The 16,170-nt window shown below is 37.2% G+C and overlaps 1 long non-coding RNA gene across 1 annotated transcript; it reads right to left on the bottom strand.

Moving 5' to 3' along the window:
* Positions 1-4,189: 4,189 nt before the first annotated feature.
* LOC129779103 (uncharacterized) lies at positions 4,190-10,088 on the bottom strand. The gene is made up of 3 exons (XR_008743566.1): positions 5,281-10,088; positions 4,848-5,222; positions 4,190-4,788 (listed from the first exon to the last, which is right to left on the bottom strand). It is a non-coding gene; the product is annotated as an uncharacterized LOC129779103 (long non-coding RNA).
* Positions 10,089-16,170: the final 6,082 nt, after the last annotated feature.

Genomic DNA, 16,170 nt, shown 5'->3' with positions numbered 1-16,170 from the left:
ATTTGTTTGGCATTTGACGTGACGGTGCTGGTGGAAGCATTGACTGCATGTGTGAACTGGTGGAGACGTTGAACAAACGTAGACGTTCTTCTCCGTAACGTGCTATGTGAATCGCACATTATCGGGGTTGCCGGATTTGCAGTCACATCCTGATGTGCCAGACAGAGGGTACTCTTTAGAGATGCGCAAAACAGTTCACTTTGATGAACGGTTCACTCACTAACCGTTCATCTAAGTGAATCAGTTCTTTTGAACCGTTCTTTCGCTCTTTCGTTCAGCGGTATTAAGAACAACGTAGAATGTTGGCTGGAAGCCAACATCAATAGACAGCTAATTATTTATATTTTTGAAATTTAGTGGGGGAAAGATAAGCTGCTTCATTAAAAGTGTGTGTGAAAATATGTTTATCGATCGACAAAAGTTTGTGTAATAATTTGATGCGCACAAAATATGCAATTTTTCATATTCTCTTTTTGGACAACACACAGGTTTCACGTAAGATCATATTTCATAAGGGAAAAAATCAGCAGCTATTTTCACTAACAATCAATCATACAAACAATCACGATAACACGTACACGCAATAGGCCAAACAATGAATTGAAAGCAACGAATAAACTTTTTTCTCAACATGCCCTCACTATAAAATTTTATGTTTACCTAATCCATGAATCGCCCCGGCTTCCCCCAGATTTTTTTGATAATCAGAAAGTATATGATTGTTACGCGGAATTGAAAGAATACATGAAATTGAAAATATATAGTTTTGCTTTTAAAACTACGAAAATCTAATTTAATTTTTAACCCAAAATTGAGTATACCTTAACAAAATAAACCCTGCGTAATACTTATGACAGACATACAGCTGTACTACCGTTGTACTTCGAAAATTGTATGTCTGTCACCATGTACAGCGCTAGAACCATGTAAGCAGCTCGGTACAATCGCTGTATCTGTACCGAACTGTTTCACTGTTGTACATAGTTACAGCTGTACTGTGCCCAGCGCCATAGACGGTTAGTGGTGGGTAGCATGAACAAACCGAATCAAAACACTTGGTAAACACTCCTTTCATTGGCTTTATCTTGAGTTAAGAACTCAGATTGGAAGCTTGTTTGTTGTGTTTGATAGTTTAGGCAAATTAAAACATTTTTCATTGAAATATGTGGTAAAAATTGGTCAAATTTGCGATTGTCAGTTTGACATGCGGTAAAATGTAGAACCAAAGTATGTGTGTCATGCTACCGTGGTACCTGTACAACGCTGTACTAGTACAACGCTAGTACAGCTGTATGTCTGTCCATGATATAACATGCATTTTGCTCGTAAATGACAAATCGTTTTATTTTTCTTACAAGCGTTCTCGTTATATTTATCCATTCCGTCCAGCGCAATCAATTCAGCTGCACTAGTTCGTTCGCAAACACTACGTTCCCAAACAGTTCACTCTCAATCAGATCTTTCCCATACAGTTCACTCGCAAACAGTTCGTTCACAAACAGTTCACTCTCCAACAGTTCACTCTCAAACAGTTCACTCGCACACCGTTCTTACGGAATCAGTTCGTTCACAAACCGTTCGCTCGCAATCAGTTCGTGGGGAGAATTACCGTTCTTTGAAAAAGAACGACCGCTCGTTCACTCTTTTCAGCGAACTAGTTCTTTCGTACCGTTCGTGAACGGTTTGCCCATCTCTGCTGTACTACTGTTTGACCGAAGTCAAATATTTTATTCTTTTTGACAGATACAATTTTACCAACGTGTACTGATCAAATGTATTCAACACAAAACACGACAACCAAATATTCAGGTTTTGGATGCATCATAAAATATTTTTTCGGTCTGTTCTTCGAACCTGTTGGTAATGTTACCTAGGTTACCTTAAATATTTCAGTCAAATTTTTTCCTTGTTCGATGTTTGACATTGTTTGCCACTGTTGATAATTGAGGAGTGGCAAACAAAATAGTGTTTGTACAAATTCCAAACCAAACTTTATCTGTCAAAAAGTGTCAAATATTTGACCTCCGAACAAACTGTGTACGCCCACGTAGAGTTTTGGACTGAACTGCCTTTCTGCCAGAGATTTATAAATATAATTGTAGAATATGTAGAAATTTAACTCATCGAGAATAAATCATTAGTTTATCAATAACAACGGTTTTAGTACAAAGGGTTAACTATGTTTATAAAATGTTTATAAGCTCGTGATTTTGTGTTGATGGTAGAATGAATAATTGGTTTCGTTTAACAGGGACTTTTCTCTCAGAACGGATTTATTTCGTGTTATTTTCCTTTTTCTAATTGGCTATGTTAACTGAAAAAAAAAATAAGTTAGTTCATACTACTCAACATATAAAATATATTCATACTACTCAACTTATTATTAGTTCATAGAATGCTCTTTCTTCAAAACATGAGTTTCCCGAATAAAACTGCAATATGGAAATTGATTTATTTCACGATTCCATTGTGCTGCAAACAAAAGCAAACCTTCTTCGGTTTTTGTTACACCGCGATGAAAAGGATTATGCAATGATCTTTATACGTTTCATAAGAAATATTCACTCCATCATAACATCCAAATATCCTTCTCTATTGATTGTTTACATCTGACGCGTATGTCTGTCGCATTGAATCGCGTCTATTCTGGCCACTATGTCGCTTCAAAAATCGTGTTCATTTCGCGTCACATCACACCGCATATCGCGTTCACTCTGGTCTCACCCAAGATGGTGGAGTTAACAGGTGGCTCGTAATTTACACTATTTAGAAAAGACGTATGAGGAATGGCAAGACGAGAAGTTTGGATTTGTTTATGTTATTACTTACGTTGATATGGTTACATTTGATTTCGTCGAAGGTATTTGAAGAAGTATAATAAATAAACAGTTGTCGTTGAAAATTGTAATCTAGTAACCTTTATGCATATGCTTCCGCTAGCTGGCTCGGCTAATGTGATTCAAGGAATGCTTTGATCGTGGTACCGCCACTGGCGTATAATTTGCAGCTTTGTTTTTTGTGCTGGTTCATAACGGCAATCAACCGTGCCGGCGAAACTGTAGTCAATGTTTAGTGTTGATTGGATACCATCTAGGTAAATAAGTTCAAACTTACGGGATACGTCCGAACGGCAATTCTGACATTACGTTTTACCTTCCACTTCACTTATCTTGGTCTCACCCTAAAGCCAGGGGTACGACTAAAACTTCAAATCCCTCATATTGCCAGTGTACCCAATATTGCTGCGGTTCACTGACATTTTGGTTCTATCAATTACTGTTGTTTACATCTCGGTCCGGTTATATAGTCGAATAGTGGCTAACTTTAAACTCCATGTTAAATGTGAACACCTCCATGTGAAACCGAAATATGAAAATCGCTCATGCAGCTAGAATAAAGCAGCGCATTTTTCGATTTCAATCCTCGTAAATGATATGTTGATAAACAAATGACGCCATATTGATTTTGGGTAGCCTATATTCAATTGATGTCTAACCCCTGCCTAAAACGAGGACCCTTATAGCATACCTGGTCTCTGTCTATATTTCGTTGTGGAAATACAGGGAATGTTTCTGGCATCCCTGGTTAATTATGTTTATGTGTCAATACAATTCAAGAGAAAACCAAGACGGGTCTATGGTACTAGGTGAGGCCGTTTCGTCACTAAGTTGGTTAGGGGAGCGGTTTATGAAAACAGCACGGAAGAAAGTAGAAGGGGAATTATTTGCTTGTAGCGTGAAAGAGACAGACTGATCACGAGCGAGCTTCGGCAATAGCGTATTGTGTTTTGTTTACAAACAAAACACAGTAGACTTCCAAGATGGCTGAAGAGTGGTTTTAGCAAGTTGGCCCACCTTAGTATATACTTCTAGGCGCCTTGGAGAAAACATTCGAAAAACGATGTTTGTTTTTAAAATATAAAAACATCTAGCGTATCTAAGTTATAATACGGCAGTTTTGATCTTTGAATTCATTCGAATAATGAAATTTTCGCTGCAAAAGTGAGATGGCGATGGTTAGCAACAAGTTGTAAGTTTATTGAGTAAATCTTTATGAAACCATATCCACTGGTTTCATTGTCTCATGTATTCTATTTGTGTTGATAAATGTAAGGTGTGTTTTCATAAGGAAGAAAAAAACAAATTCAACTTTGTTCATATGTTTTTTAATCGCAGAATATATCCTCAAAAGTTAAGCACTAATTTTTTATTTGTTCATAAATTCAAAAAAAAAAGAAAAGAAAACGGAATAGTAAACTTATTATTTACATGCTAACGATGACTGATGAATATTAATTGACAATTGCTTCTCAATCGATCAGTCGTAAATAACGTAAAACAAACTGATGTTCGACCACATTCCGTTTCAGCAGTGACCAATGCAGCTTCTGCTCTGTTGTGTGCAATGAGGAATCTGGTTATTCGCTGGTCCCTCAAGAGCAGAAGGTAAAAACTATCCTGAAGGATCTGCGTAATGTCACTTCCCAGTTGAGCAGTTATCCTATATGTGACAAATGCCGGCAAGAGTTCATAATGGTCCACAACATTCCCGAGAGTTGTTTCCATAGTTTGCCCAGCACCGAACCGAATGACATCAAGACGGAGCCAGAGTTAGTAATCGATGACCACGAACTGTCGCATAGTGATAACATTTTCGAGGCAGACACAATATCGTACTTTGCGCCAATCGCAGAGGAGGCCGAAAGGCAAACCAAGAGAGGAAAAGGTGAGGCATAGTTCATCAATGAAACGAACGAAAAAGGCGCCAGAAGGTCACTGTTTCCGGTTGCTAGAAGAAATACACCAAGAAAAAATAATTTGGATGTTCACAGTAGAAAGTTTACTTACCTTCAGTTTAACATACAGACAAGTGACCAGATGGTCAGAGGTCTAACGTGGGACACCAGAAAAACGCCATGTATATACGTGCCCATAGTCCAGCGAATCTTTTTTTTTTATCTGTATTATAGTGATTTTAAACTCAACTTGGCTGGTTCGTCACTTTTTACTTCCATTTTTTGGAAGAATGTCGGGAGTGAGAATTGAACTCGTGACCTTTAGCGTGAGAGGCATGGATGTTACCACTACGCCAGATCGCCTCCGGCCAGCGAATCTTATTTATTCGTGAAATTCTTAATATGTGTCCTTGCAGTTAAACCTGATTTGTATTATTTCTTTCAACGTAACATTGCGATTTTTCGGTGGTCCAGATTTTGTTTACGCCTGAAAAAACTCGCTCATTCAGTACATTTAAGCCTGGCGATCACGATTCGAATTCTACCATTTTCTTCAAATGACCGAATGGGATGCTTGAAAACTCCAATCCATTTTTCAATGATTTCAGTGTTAACGTAGGTATTAAAGAAATGGACTGATTTCTGATGGCGATGAAAAAAAAATACGAAAAATACTTCAATGGAACAAATTTTTCTCAAATATTACGTTTATTAGGCCTTCAACAAAATTATTTAACGCTGTTGATTTGCATTGGCAGCACAGTCAAGCAAATAGATATTTATTTCATACTGCCAGCTCCACTCCACAGCGAAGGAATTGGACATCCTGAGGCACTTCGTGTCCGCCGGATATAGCCGATCTGGTATTTACAACATCCTCTTTCTGCCGCTCCTTAAGCCGGGAGATCGAAGCAAGCGGCAAACGGCGAAGAAGAATCTGGTCAGAACGGACATTTTCGTGCGGAAGCGTCAGAGTTAAGCGATGACGTCAAATATATATATAATGTAAAAGCCGCTCTTCTTCCGAGTCTTACGGTGAACGGGGAGATATACAGTACGAAGTGCATGTCAGAAGTTGCCGCCTGCATCAAGAAGTATCAAGGAAAGGTGAGGTGATCTTTAGGCCGAACCTGACAGCAGCCCATCATGCCTAACTATCACTGGAGGATGGATCGACTGGAAATAAACATTGTAACGAAGACCGGAAAACGGAAGATTTCCTCCAATAATTTCATGGCCAAAACGGAGAGACAGCTGACTGATAAATCTACGAAAAAGTTAAAGAACATGCCGACATCCATCTTTTTATCGACCATGGTTGATAACTTGGTTGGCCAACTTTCGTAATGCCGCTTCATTTACGATACTTCATCAAACAACCTTGCCTCTTCCTGTCCAACATACACCAATTCTTCCGGTTTATTCAACACGTTGAGCCTCGAAGGAGCTAGGGGATTTTTTTGTCTGACCCACGGTTCAAGCTGAGCGATAGGGGACTTTTATAAAAATTATTTTCCAATGTTATTGCTGTCGTTCCCAGTTGACACTCTCTAAACAAAAAGTCCGCTGTCGGTGCGATGATACCAGCTCAACGTGCTAAACATCGGATGCATTGGAAGCGCAGTCTTATATCATTATTTGTTCATCTAACTTTCAGCAATAAAACAAAAACTGATCGAAGAAAAATATTCATGACTAGCTAATAAAGTGAAGAGGGTAAAAAAAAAGTTGTGCCATGGTTCTGGTTATCTGAAACAAAAAAAATCGAACAGATTCTAAATCAGTGAAGATGCCGCTATCGCATGAATCTTTTTTCATCTTTTTTGACAAAATGGTGGCCGTTTGAGAAACAACATGCGGTTTAAAACGTTTTTTTTACTTACGTTTCTCGATTTTTTTTAAAATAGTAAAATTTGAAAAATATCATTATTTTAGATTTTTTTGCGATAAATTCGACATCAATCGGTCTTTCAGGAAGGGTGCCAAATCAGAAAAAAGGTCACGTTTTAAAATTAACGTTAATAACTATTTTCACTGTGAACAAATTCTCATGATTTGTATACCAATCGAATCGGAAATTCTCTATGATTTGTTTGATATGCTATACATTAAAATTCGCTAATCTCTAAACGGATTAAATTCATGAAAACTGGAAAAGCTTCCTTTTTGCCTATACATTTGTTCTGCCGATTTGTGTGCAAACCCTACCTGTATTTCAAATGCTTATTACTCGAACATTTCTTAATAGATCGGAAAGATGTTTGCATCAATTGATAGGAAATATTTCTACGCGTCTATCATAATTAAAATTTTTTTATTTTTTCATGAGATGAACAATTGAATAACTGTAAAATATTAAGCGTTATCTAAACGCCCTAACTGCCAAGTTTTGATTGGCCCGATTTACGCTTTTCGCAACACGGACTTCAAAATCAATGTGCCTGGGAGTAGTGATCCCCGAATTTTGAAATTAATCGTTCATCAGTTAATCGAATAGTTTTCAGTAGTTTATTATTCGATACGATTAATCGCCCCAAATAATCGATTAATCGATTAATCGTCACACTGAGAGAAATAATTAATTATACTAATATTTCTCATTTGCTAGAAAGCCATATGGAATCTAAAAAGTGTTCATTCCGCCTGAAAATCAATTATTATCTTTTACGCTCCCATAAAGTCGTAAACGAAGCTCAATTCGCGTTGACGGCATTGAGCTTCGTTTACGAACTTAGGGAAGCGTCAAAGATAATGATTGATTTTCATGATAAAACTGAAGCGGCCGTACGTTTTTTTCTCTCTGGGTTTGAATCGATTAATCGACGTAAATTATTCGTTCGCTTCGATTATTGGTTGTGCAGTATTCGTTCGATTAATAATCGATTTCTGTAGGAAGTATTCGATTAATCGAACGATTATCGGGGATCACTACCTGGGAGAATCCGCTTTGTCAAAACATGCAAGTTGGGGGTATTTTTTTCCCCACTGAGTTGTGTTTCCCTAACACGGACTTTAAAATTAATGTGCCTGGGGGAATCCGCTTTGCAAATACATGCAAGTCGGGGATATTTTTTGATGTTGAGTACTTTTGTACTCGTCTGTCGTTGTGCAGACCCGAATATATTTCCCTAAAACGTACTTTGAAACTGAGAAGCCTGGGAAAATCGTCATTTCAGGTACTAAAGGAGAATGAACTTTCGCGGTTCGAGAACTACGTAAACATGATATGTGCAATAATTTCTGAGAGAAATGTAAAATACAATGATCGTTTGATAATTCTTCCGTTCACATATTTTGGTAGTCCTAGGCATCAGATCAATGGAGGATGGATGGAGGTTTGGTGAAAGACAACATGCGGTTGAGAAAGGGTTGTTATTTCCTGTAAACTTTGACCAATAATCTTTTACAGAACAAAAATGGTCAAATGGTGAAGAATGCGATAAAACATAAACTAGTTAACAAAAAAGCTAACCGATGAAACATTCAGCGAGATCATTCTTTTGCAGGAGAACGTCCGTATTCTTGTCCACATTGTCCGAAAGCGTTCAAGTGTTCTTCAAAACTTCAATGTCACATAACAGTTCACACAGGTTGGTGAAAACATTTTTCTGTAATGAGCTGTTCAGCAGGGTCATTCCTTCGCAGGTGAACGTCCCTATTCTTGTCCTCATTGTCCGAAAGCGTTTAAAGAGCGATCAACGCTCGGAAGGCACATTCGAACCATACATATTGAACAATCGAACTGTCCAGGTTGGTGAAAGATGTTTCATTACAATAAACTAGTCGGCAGGGTTATTCTTTTGCAGATGAACGTCCCTACTCTTGTCCACATTGTCCGAAAGTGTTTAGAAATTGTTCAGGCCTACAAAAGCACAGTCGAACTCACACAGGTTGGTAAAGAAGGTTTTGCAACAATGAACCATTTAACAGAGTCTTTCATTCGCAGGCGAACGTCCTCATTCTTGTCCACATTGCCCGAAGGCGTTTCTCGAACATAGAACGCTCAAACTGCACATTCTAACTCATACAGGTTGGTAGAGAATTGTTCAATAAAATGAACCATTCAGTAGAGTAGTCCATTGTAGGTGAACGTCCCCATTCTTGTCCACATTGTTCGAAGACGTTTAGGCAACTTGGAGCGCTCCGACAGCACGTTCGAATTCATACAGGTTAATACAGAATGTTTTACTATAAACAATTACAAGCCAAATCAGTCGAAAAACAGCCAATTTTTAGGCGAACCTCTCCGTTTTTTATTTGATGGCAACTACCCAAATGTATCACTTAACTGAATCATACCTCCACAGGTGAACGTCCCTATTCTTGTCCACATTGTGAGAAGTCGTTTCCGCAGAATACAGCGCTCAAACAACACCTTAGAAATCATACGGGTGGGTAAAAAATGTTTAACCAGATTGAACCATTCAGAAGAGTCATTCCCTTGCAGATCAACGTCCCTGTTCCTGTCCACATTGTCCGAAAGCGTTTAAGGATCAACCAGCGCTCAAAAAACACCTTCGAATTCATACAGGTTGGTAAAAAATGTTGTATCACAATGAACTATTCGGCAAAGCTATTCCTTTGCAGGTGAACGTCCTTTTTCTTGTCCACATTGTCCGGAAGCGTTCGCGGATTCTTTAAAGCTAAAACACCACATTCTAATGCATACAGGTTGGTGAAAATGTTGTACAAAAATGAACCATTCAGCAGAATATTTCCTTTGCAGAGAAACGCCCCCATTCTTGTCCACATTGTCCGAAAGCGTTCAAGTTTCCTGCTTTGCTCCAAACGCACATTCGAACTCATACGGGTTGGTAAGCTGATTTTACTACAATGAATTATTCAGCAGAGCCATTCCTTTGCAGGTGAACGTCCCTATTCTTGTTCACATTGTCCGAAAGCTTTTAGCGATCCTTTTACTCTCAAAGTGCACATTCGAAATCATATGGGTAGGTAAAAATGTTTTACTACAATGAATGATTCGACAGGATTTTTCTTTGTAGGTGAACGTCCCTATTCATGTTCGAATTGTCCCAAAGCGTACACGAATTCTTCAAATCTTAAAAAACACCTGAATAGACACTGTAATGATACAGGCGGCTCGGGGCAGAACTCACTGGTGACTGTGAAGGAAGAGATACCTGAATGCTGATGAATCCCTTTCCCGTTGAAAGCGATTGTAAAATAAAATCAATAGGTCGTATGAATGAAAAAAAGTATTTACTTATTCTGCCCGTTTCCAAGTAAAGTAAACTTTCCTAGTATTTACTTGAATCCGTATGAATAAAAGTTTACTTTACTAATTTAATTTTAACGCATGTTCGAATTCGAACATAGTTTTTACTTTGTTAAACATCTGTCAACTGATTGTTTAGGTTTTTTTTGGACAAAGCGTGTATTCGCGATGACAAAGGAATAGTGTCGGCGTCTGGTGGCGACTTTCAATTAGGGATCATGATTTGGGTCCCTATCTCGTTAGTGTAATACCTATCAGATTAGAAGACACGAAGTCAGTTTTTAAATGTTAAAATTTGAATGAAAATTTTCATCATGTTATTTAGTCACTTAAAAACACTTTTTTCCGACTTTAATTTAACCCTTTGTCCATACATTCCCAACATTACTGAAACTTTTCATTATAATATAAAGCTGTCTTCAGAAACAATTTTCGTACAAGATTTTTTCACCACCTGTAAACAAAAGTGTTTTTTATTTAAACAGAATGCTAATTTGATACGGAAAAGTTATTTTTCATTCATAATTTAAATTTTATAAACGTGTTCATTCCGCCTGAAAATCAATCAATTTTTTTACGCTCCCCTAAACTAGTAAACGAAGCTCAATGCCATCAATGCGGATTGTTAACTTGTTTAACTTCAAGCGCAAGATAGCAGCATTAAACATAAATCGGATATAACATCAAAACGAATGAATGTATTTTCAGATCCAAATGCCCATGAGCCCATGAGCACACTTGATAATTACGAAGTATATACTTGATAAATGCTGTTTTATTCATACGAAATCAGCTTATCATCGATTTTCGAAAAGTAAATACTTAGTTGTTAATTTCATTCATACCAATCGTAGTAAAAACTTAATCTCACTGCTCGACTGCTCGAATGAAGTAAAGTAAAGGTGAATTTTGTTTTTATTCATAAGGCCTAATATGAGGAATGCTTTCTGAAATTAACCAAGAAGTTTTTCGACTAACAGATAGGGGAAGTGGGGAGCAAAGTGGGGTACGACCCGGGGATAACACAGACTCTTCTCTGGGTGCAAATGTTTCTACCTTTCTGGCGGAGAGGGAGGGGGGGCGGTTGCAAATCAACTCTTTCGTCCCATTTGCAGAGAATATGTCACTCTCTTACAAAGAACACATATATTTGTTACGGTGGAGAGAATTTCCATCCATTGCCATTTTCGCTTCACAGGAATGCAACACAAAGCTCAAATTCTTCTATGTCGAATAGCATGGAAAGGTTGTCGATTGGATTTGAATCGAACGTATTACAAAATGCAAAATTGCTCAGAATACGATCTCAGGATCTCAGAATACGAGTGAGTAGGTGGCGCCAGACAATTTCGGGCTGCAACGCTGCAGTATACAAATAAACCAGTGCAAATCATAGTTATAGATTAGAGAGATAGAGATTTTCTTTTAATTTTTTCATGATTTATGATTATCCGGAGTGAAAAAAAAAATCAACATTCCGGATAATTGAGTCCGACCTGTATTTATTTCAATTCTGATCCGGCCAAAAAGATAAATAAACAAAACCCGATTCACGAAAACTTTGCTCCTTTTATCAGAGAAACATTTGACAGCATGGTAAAAAACAGCCTGGAGTGCGAGAAATCTCGCGTAACTTTTGAAAAGGTCCTATGTAACAAATGTAAACAAATCGAGTTAATGGATGCACGCTATTAGTTTTCAATCATTGAATGTATTACAAAAACAATCGTTCACGTATCTATCTTCTTCATCTTTTTGTCGCCGATACAAAAAATATCCAATGTACAGATTCGAATTTTAAGCACCCGGCCGAAACGTCCGAAGTAACAAAGCAGCCAAAACAACTCGTAGTCGTACTTCGGTCGATTTGTTTCTTACAGGTGTTGTTATCGATTTCAGTGCAATTCAACGAGTGATAACATTAATAATCAACCTTTAGAACGAAATGCTGATATTTGGATTGTTGTTTATTAGTTAGTTTCAAATTTTTATAGTGCAACGTAATATGTCCAATGTGCAAACGCGGGCAGTCAAAACGTCCAATGTAACATTTTTCGTTCCGTGGCTTCAACCTTAATCTCAAATCACGGAACAATAGTTACGATTGGTTTTACGGAGTTATTCTTGACAGCTAGTGGTGAAAACAGTGATAAAAATTGATAGTTTTTAAGACAATTCGCGAAATAATGTTCGGGTCTTCAACTACGTTTTTCTCGAGTTGGCGAAAATGTTACATTGGACCTTTTCAAAAGTTACGCGAGAAATTTTTTTTTCAAGCATAATGCACTTAAGGTAGAACTTAAGTCTAGAAATTTAAAAAAAAATCAAAAAGTTTTCCTTCATATTTCTGTAGTTTAGGCATTGAAGAATATACCCTAGAAAGGATTTATCGAAAATCTCATTATTTATCGAGTTAGAGCCATTTTAGTGATGCGGTATCTATCCTGGTGCGGCCAAAACAATGAACTTCAAACGCGTTTTTCTCGAAACTGGTTTTTTAAAACTGACGTCCATGATATCTCAAGTTCTACTGAACCGATTCATGCCGAAATTATATAAATAAAATCTGTATGCATCCCTCTATCGCATAAACCTCTAAAAATGATATTTTCAAAACTTTACTATTTTTGAAAAAATCGGGAAACGTAAGAAAAAACGTTTTAAACCGCATTTTGTTTTTCAAACGGCCGCCATTATGTCAAAAAATATATTTTGAACTTGTCCGAGGTTCTCCGTTCAATTTTTGTTTTATTGCTTAAAGCTAGATGAACAAATAATGATATAATGGATCGTACAAATACTCTTTGTTTTATTTTTACGGAGTTTGAAAAAACTCCCGAAATTCGTGTCTCTACACTAGAATACCCCATTAAATAACTGGATGGTTATATCAGTTCCAGCTTAAAGGTCGTTTCCTAGAGCTGGCGCTAAAACCAAGTATCGGCTACGAATAAATTTCAGGTGCATAGCACGGTTGGCTTTTATGGGAATTTTGTTATCTGAGTTCTGGAATTTCTAATTATTATATTGATTGATTCAATTGGAAATGACGGCACAAGATAAATGCTCTGGAAAATGATTTTTTTCTAGGCTTTTAAGTTTTTTGTTGGATTTATGGTGAAGAACAAATCAAAATGATTTAATTTTTGAACAGAAATATTATATTTTCATTCCCTGTTTCAAGAAAAGATGATGAAATGTTGATAATTGAATTGGAAAAAAAACTTTTGATTCTTCAAAGATCGATTATTTGGTATCGATTTAATCAGTGGACCGATGTTCTATAAAGATCACTCAATCCTACTCTGCACTCTACGTCGGCTGGGACTTATGTTGCCTACTCATACATTCGGCGGTGACGGAACAGAAAGGAAGTCGTCAATTATGAGATGTTACCATACGATCTTGGGATCAATTCAGAGCTTTTCGATCTCTGCAGAATTCAATTTTGATAAAAAAAACTGGCCGAGCTGTCGGAAATTACTTGAAAAAGTTTCCCGCCGATAAACCAAGAATGTTTTACACGGGTGAGCTTGCTTGAGCTTGAGCTTGAGCTTGGGTAGACTGTACAATTCGTAGTTGCTCTCCGTGATTGACCTGAACCAACCAAATTGCACAAAGAACACACAGAATGACGCTTGGGACTAGCAAATCATTCTCGTTGTGCAATTTTTGATGATTCGAGCCTTAAATGGTCAATAACGACGCCGGCCACGTCCTTACAGTCACCAGGGGAAGGGAAGGAATGTTAGTATGATATTCGCCGCCCGAAGGCCAGAAGGGTCGCCTCTATAGCGTGGTTCCCTAGCGTTTATCATGGAGGGGGGATAATTGTTAGTGGGAAAAGGTAAGAATCAGGATTCACTGAGGTAAGTGATATGATAATGTAAACCCGAACTATCGACCACTCGACCGAACAAAATCAGAAAATCTCATGCATCACAACATGCGATGCTGTTTACCTTCAGGTATCCTGAGAAGAAAAACCTGTAAAATTGATCAGACTGATTATACATTTTACTATTCAGCGCAAATCAAATCGCGAAGGCCGAAAAGACACGAAACTTTTTCACTAAACTAAACAAAATAATTATTACTGTCCAGATCGTTTCCTCACAATTTGTTCAAAAAAAGTTTTTAACCTAATTTAATTCACAAAGTGTTCGACAACACTAAAAACTAGCACACCTGTGATGAATTTTGAACCACTTTAGTTGTTGCCAGTAGCTGTAATATTTCCTCTCTCATCTTTTCACTCACACTCACTCATATGTGCTTCTGAAACTTCAGCGTATATTGGCGATCTAACGTACAAATCTACACCTAGGCGGCGCTGCGGTGAAAGTGATGATGGTTTTAAATTTTGCCATGTGAGCTTATGGAAGGTTTGTAGTTCTTTCCATAAATTACAATGTTATAATCATTAAAGATTATATGATTGCGATGAGTTTGTTAGAAATTTAATTCTGCGCAATTTTATATATAACATGTTATTTATTCACCTTTTTCAGTAGTGAAAACCATAAAAATGTTGACAATGGTTGAATTAAAGAAGGAAATTCGAGAGCACAATCAAACACAAGTAGAAAAATATACGATTCCTGCATGTGAGAACTACCTTGGAAAGCCCGGAAGTAAAATATACGTGATTTGTTTTTGAGTTTTAGGTTACATTAGCATCATTTTCTTAGTTCAAAAACAAAATCCAGATGTCTCACCGATCGTTTACGTTTTGCGTTAGATCGCCAATTGAGTACGCTCACTATTAGCATTGCTGTTATGAAACACTACGAGCGCTCATATATAAAAATAATTTGAATCCATGCAATCATGTAATTTACACACTTCATTTTACACTCAACCTCCCGAGCCTATTTTTCGGTACAATAGAAGTAACAGCTTTTTCACACAATTTCTCGCATCAACAACACTGCAAAACACAATCGAAGGGAGCTGAATATCAACTAACACCACACTCCAAAATACACCGAATAGAGTAGAAAACCGATACCACTTCTAGAGCTAACTTTGCATTTTGTAGTTGAGTTCACAAATTTTTCCCTGTGTCCCACTTATATCGCAATCGTACGCGCATTCATCACTTCTTTATGCCTTGTAAATAAAATCCCTTATCCAAATTCCGGTGTCCGAATTGAAAGTCCGTAACAGATTTTTCATTAACAAATACACTCAATACAATTCACAAATTTAAAATCGAGCGCGTTGATAACATGGTGTGGTGATAATAGCACTACGTAAATTTCGATTGCAATGCGTTTGCCATTGTGCTTCTGGCAACTATTCACAAATTTAGGATGAACCAACTGGTAAAGACCCGAAACATCACTAGATTCTAAAATATTTTCATGTCCCAAGAATGTTCTACACGGGTGAATTACGAAATTACACAATTCAATTTAAATTGAATCCCAATAAAAAAAAAATGTTGAAAACTTGAACAAAAAACCGCGGGTACTTTCCAAATGACTCAATTTTTTTCAAATTTTAGCTAATTGAGTAATTTGGGAAAACATCTCATAGTTAACGATTTCCTTTCTGATTCGTCACGGCCGAATGTATGAGCATGCAACATAATACCAGGGACAGACATACAGCTGTACTTGCGCTGTAATGGGCACCTTACACGATCAACCGGATTGACAATAAGTGTCTTCAATATCGTGACAGCTAGGCTTTCAACATCTGATCTAACCTCAATCAATATTTTTCCACCTTACACGGTCAATATCGCCCTCAACCCGAGACAACGAAAATATCCGCGATGGCTAGTGGCGACATTTGAGTTTGGGATCCAAACTATTCTCTATCAGATTAGAAGGCTAAAAGGCAATTTTCAGTTGGTAAGATTTGAATGAAAATATCTACTTGGTATTATTTAATTAGTTGAAGCGCGTAGTCCTAACCTTAACTTAACCTATTTCCCCTGAATTTTCAGATATTCCTACTAAAATGTATTATTATAATATAACGTCAATTTCAGACATAATTTTCGTATGGGATTTTCTCACCACTTGCAGAAAAAAAGTAATTTGCATTCACATAGAATACTAATTTGATTCGTAAAAGTTAATTTTCATTCATAATTTACACTTTAGAATTCGGTTTTTCTTCTCAAAAATACATCATAATACTCGTTTCACAAATACAGACTGTTCCTTTCAGTTTCAGAGATGCCAGA

Source organism: Toxorhynchites rutilus, chromosome 3, assembly GCF_029784135.1.
Source record: "Toxorhynchites rutilus septentrionalis strain SRP chromosome 3, ASM2978413v1, whole genome shotgun sequence".
Classification (NCBI taxonomy): Eukaryota; Metazoa; Arthropoda; class Insecta; order Diptera; family Culicidae; genus Toxorhynchites; species Toxorhynchites rutilus.
This window is presented reverse-complemented; position numbering and strand designations above follow the sequence as displayed.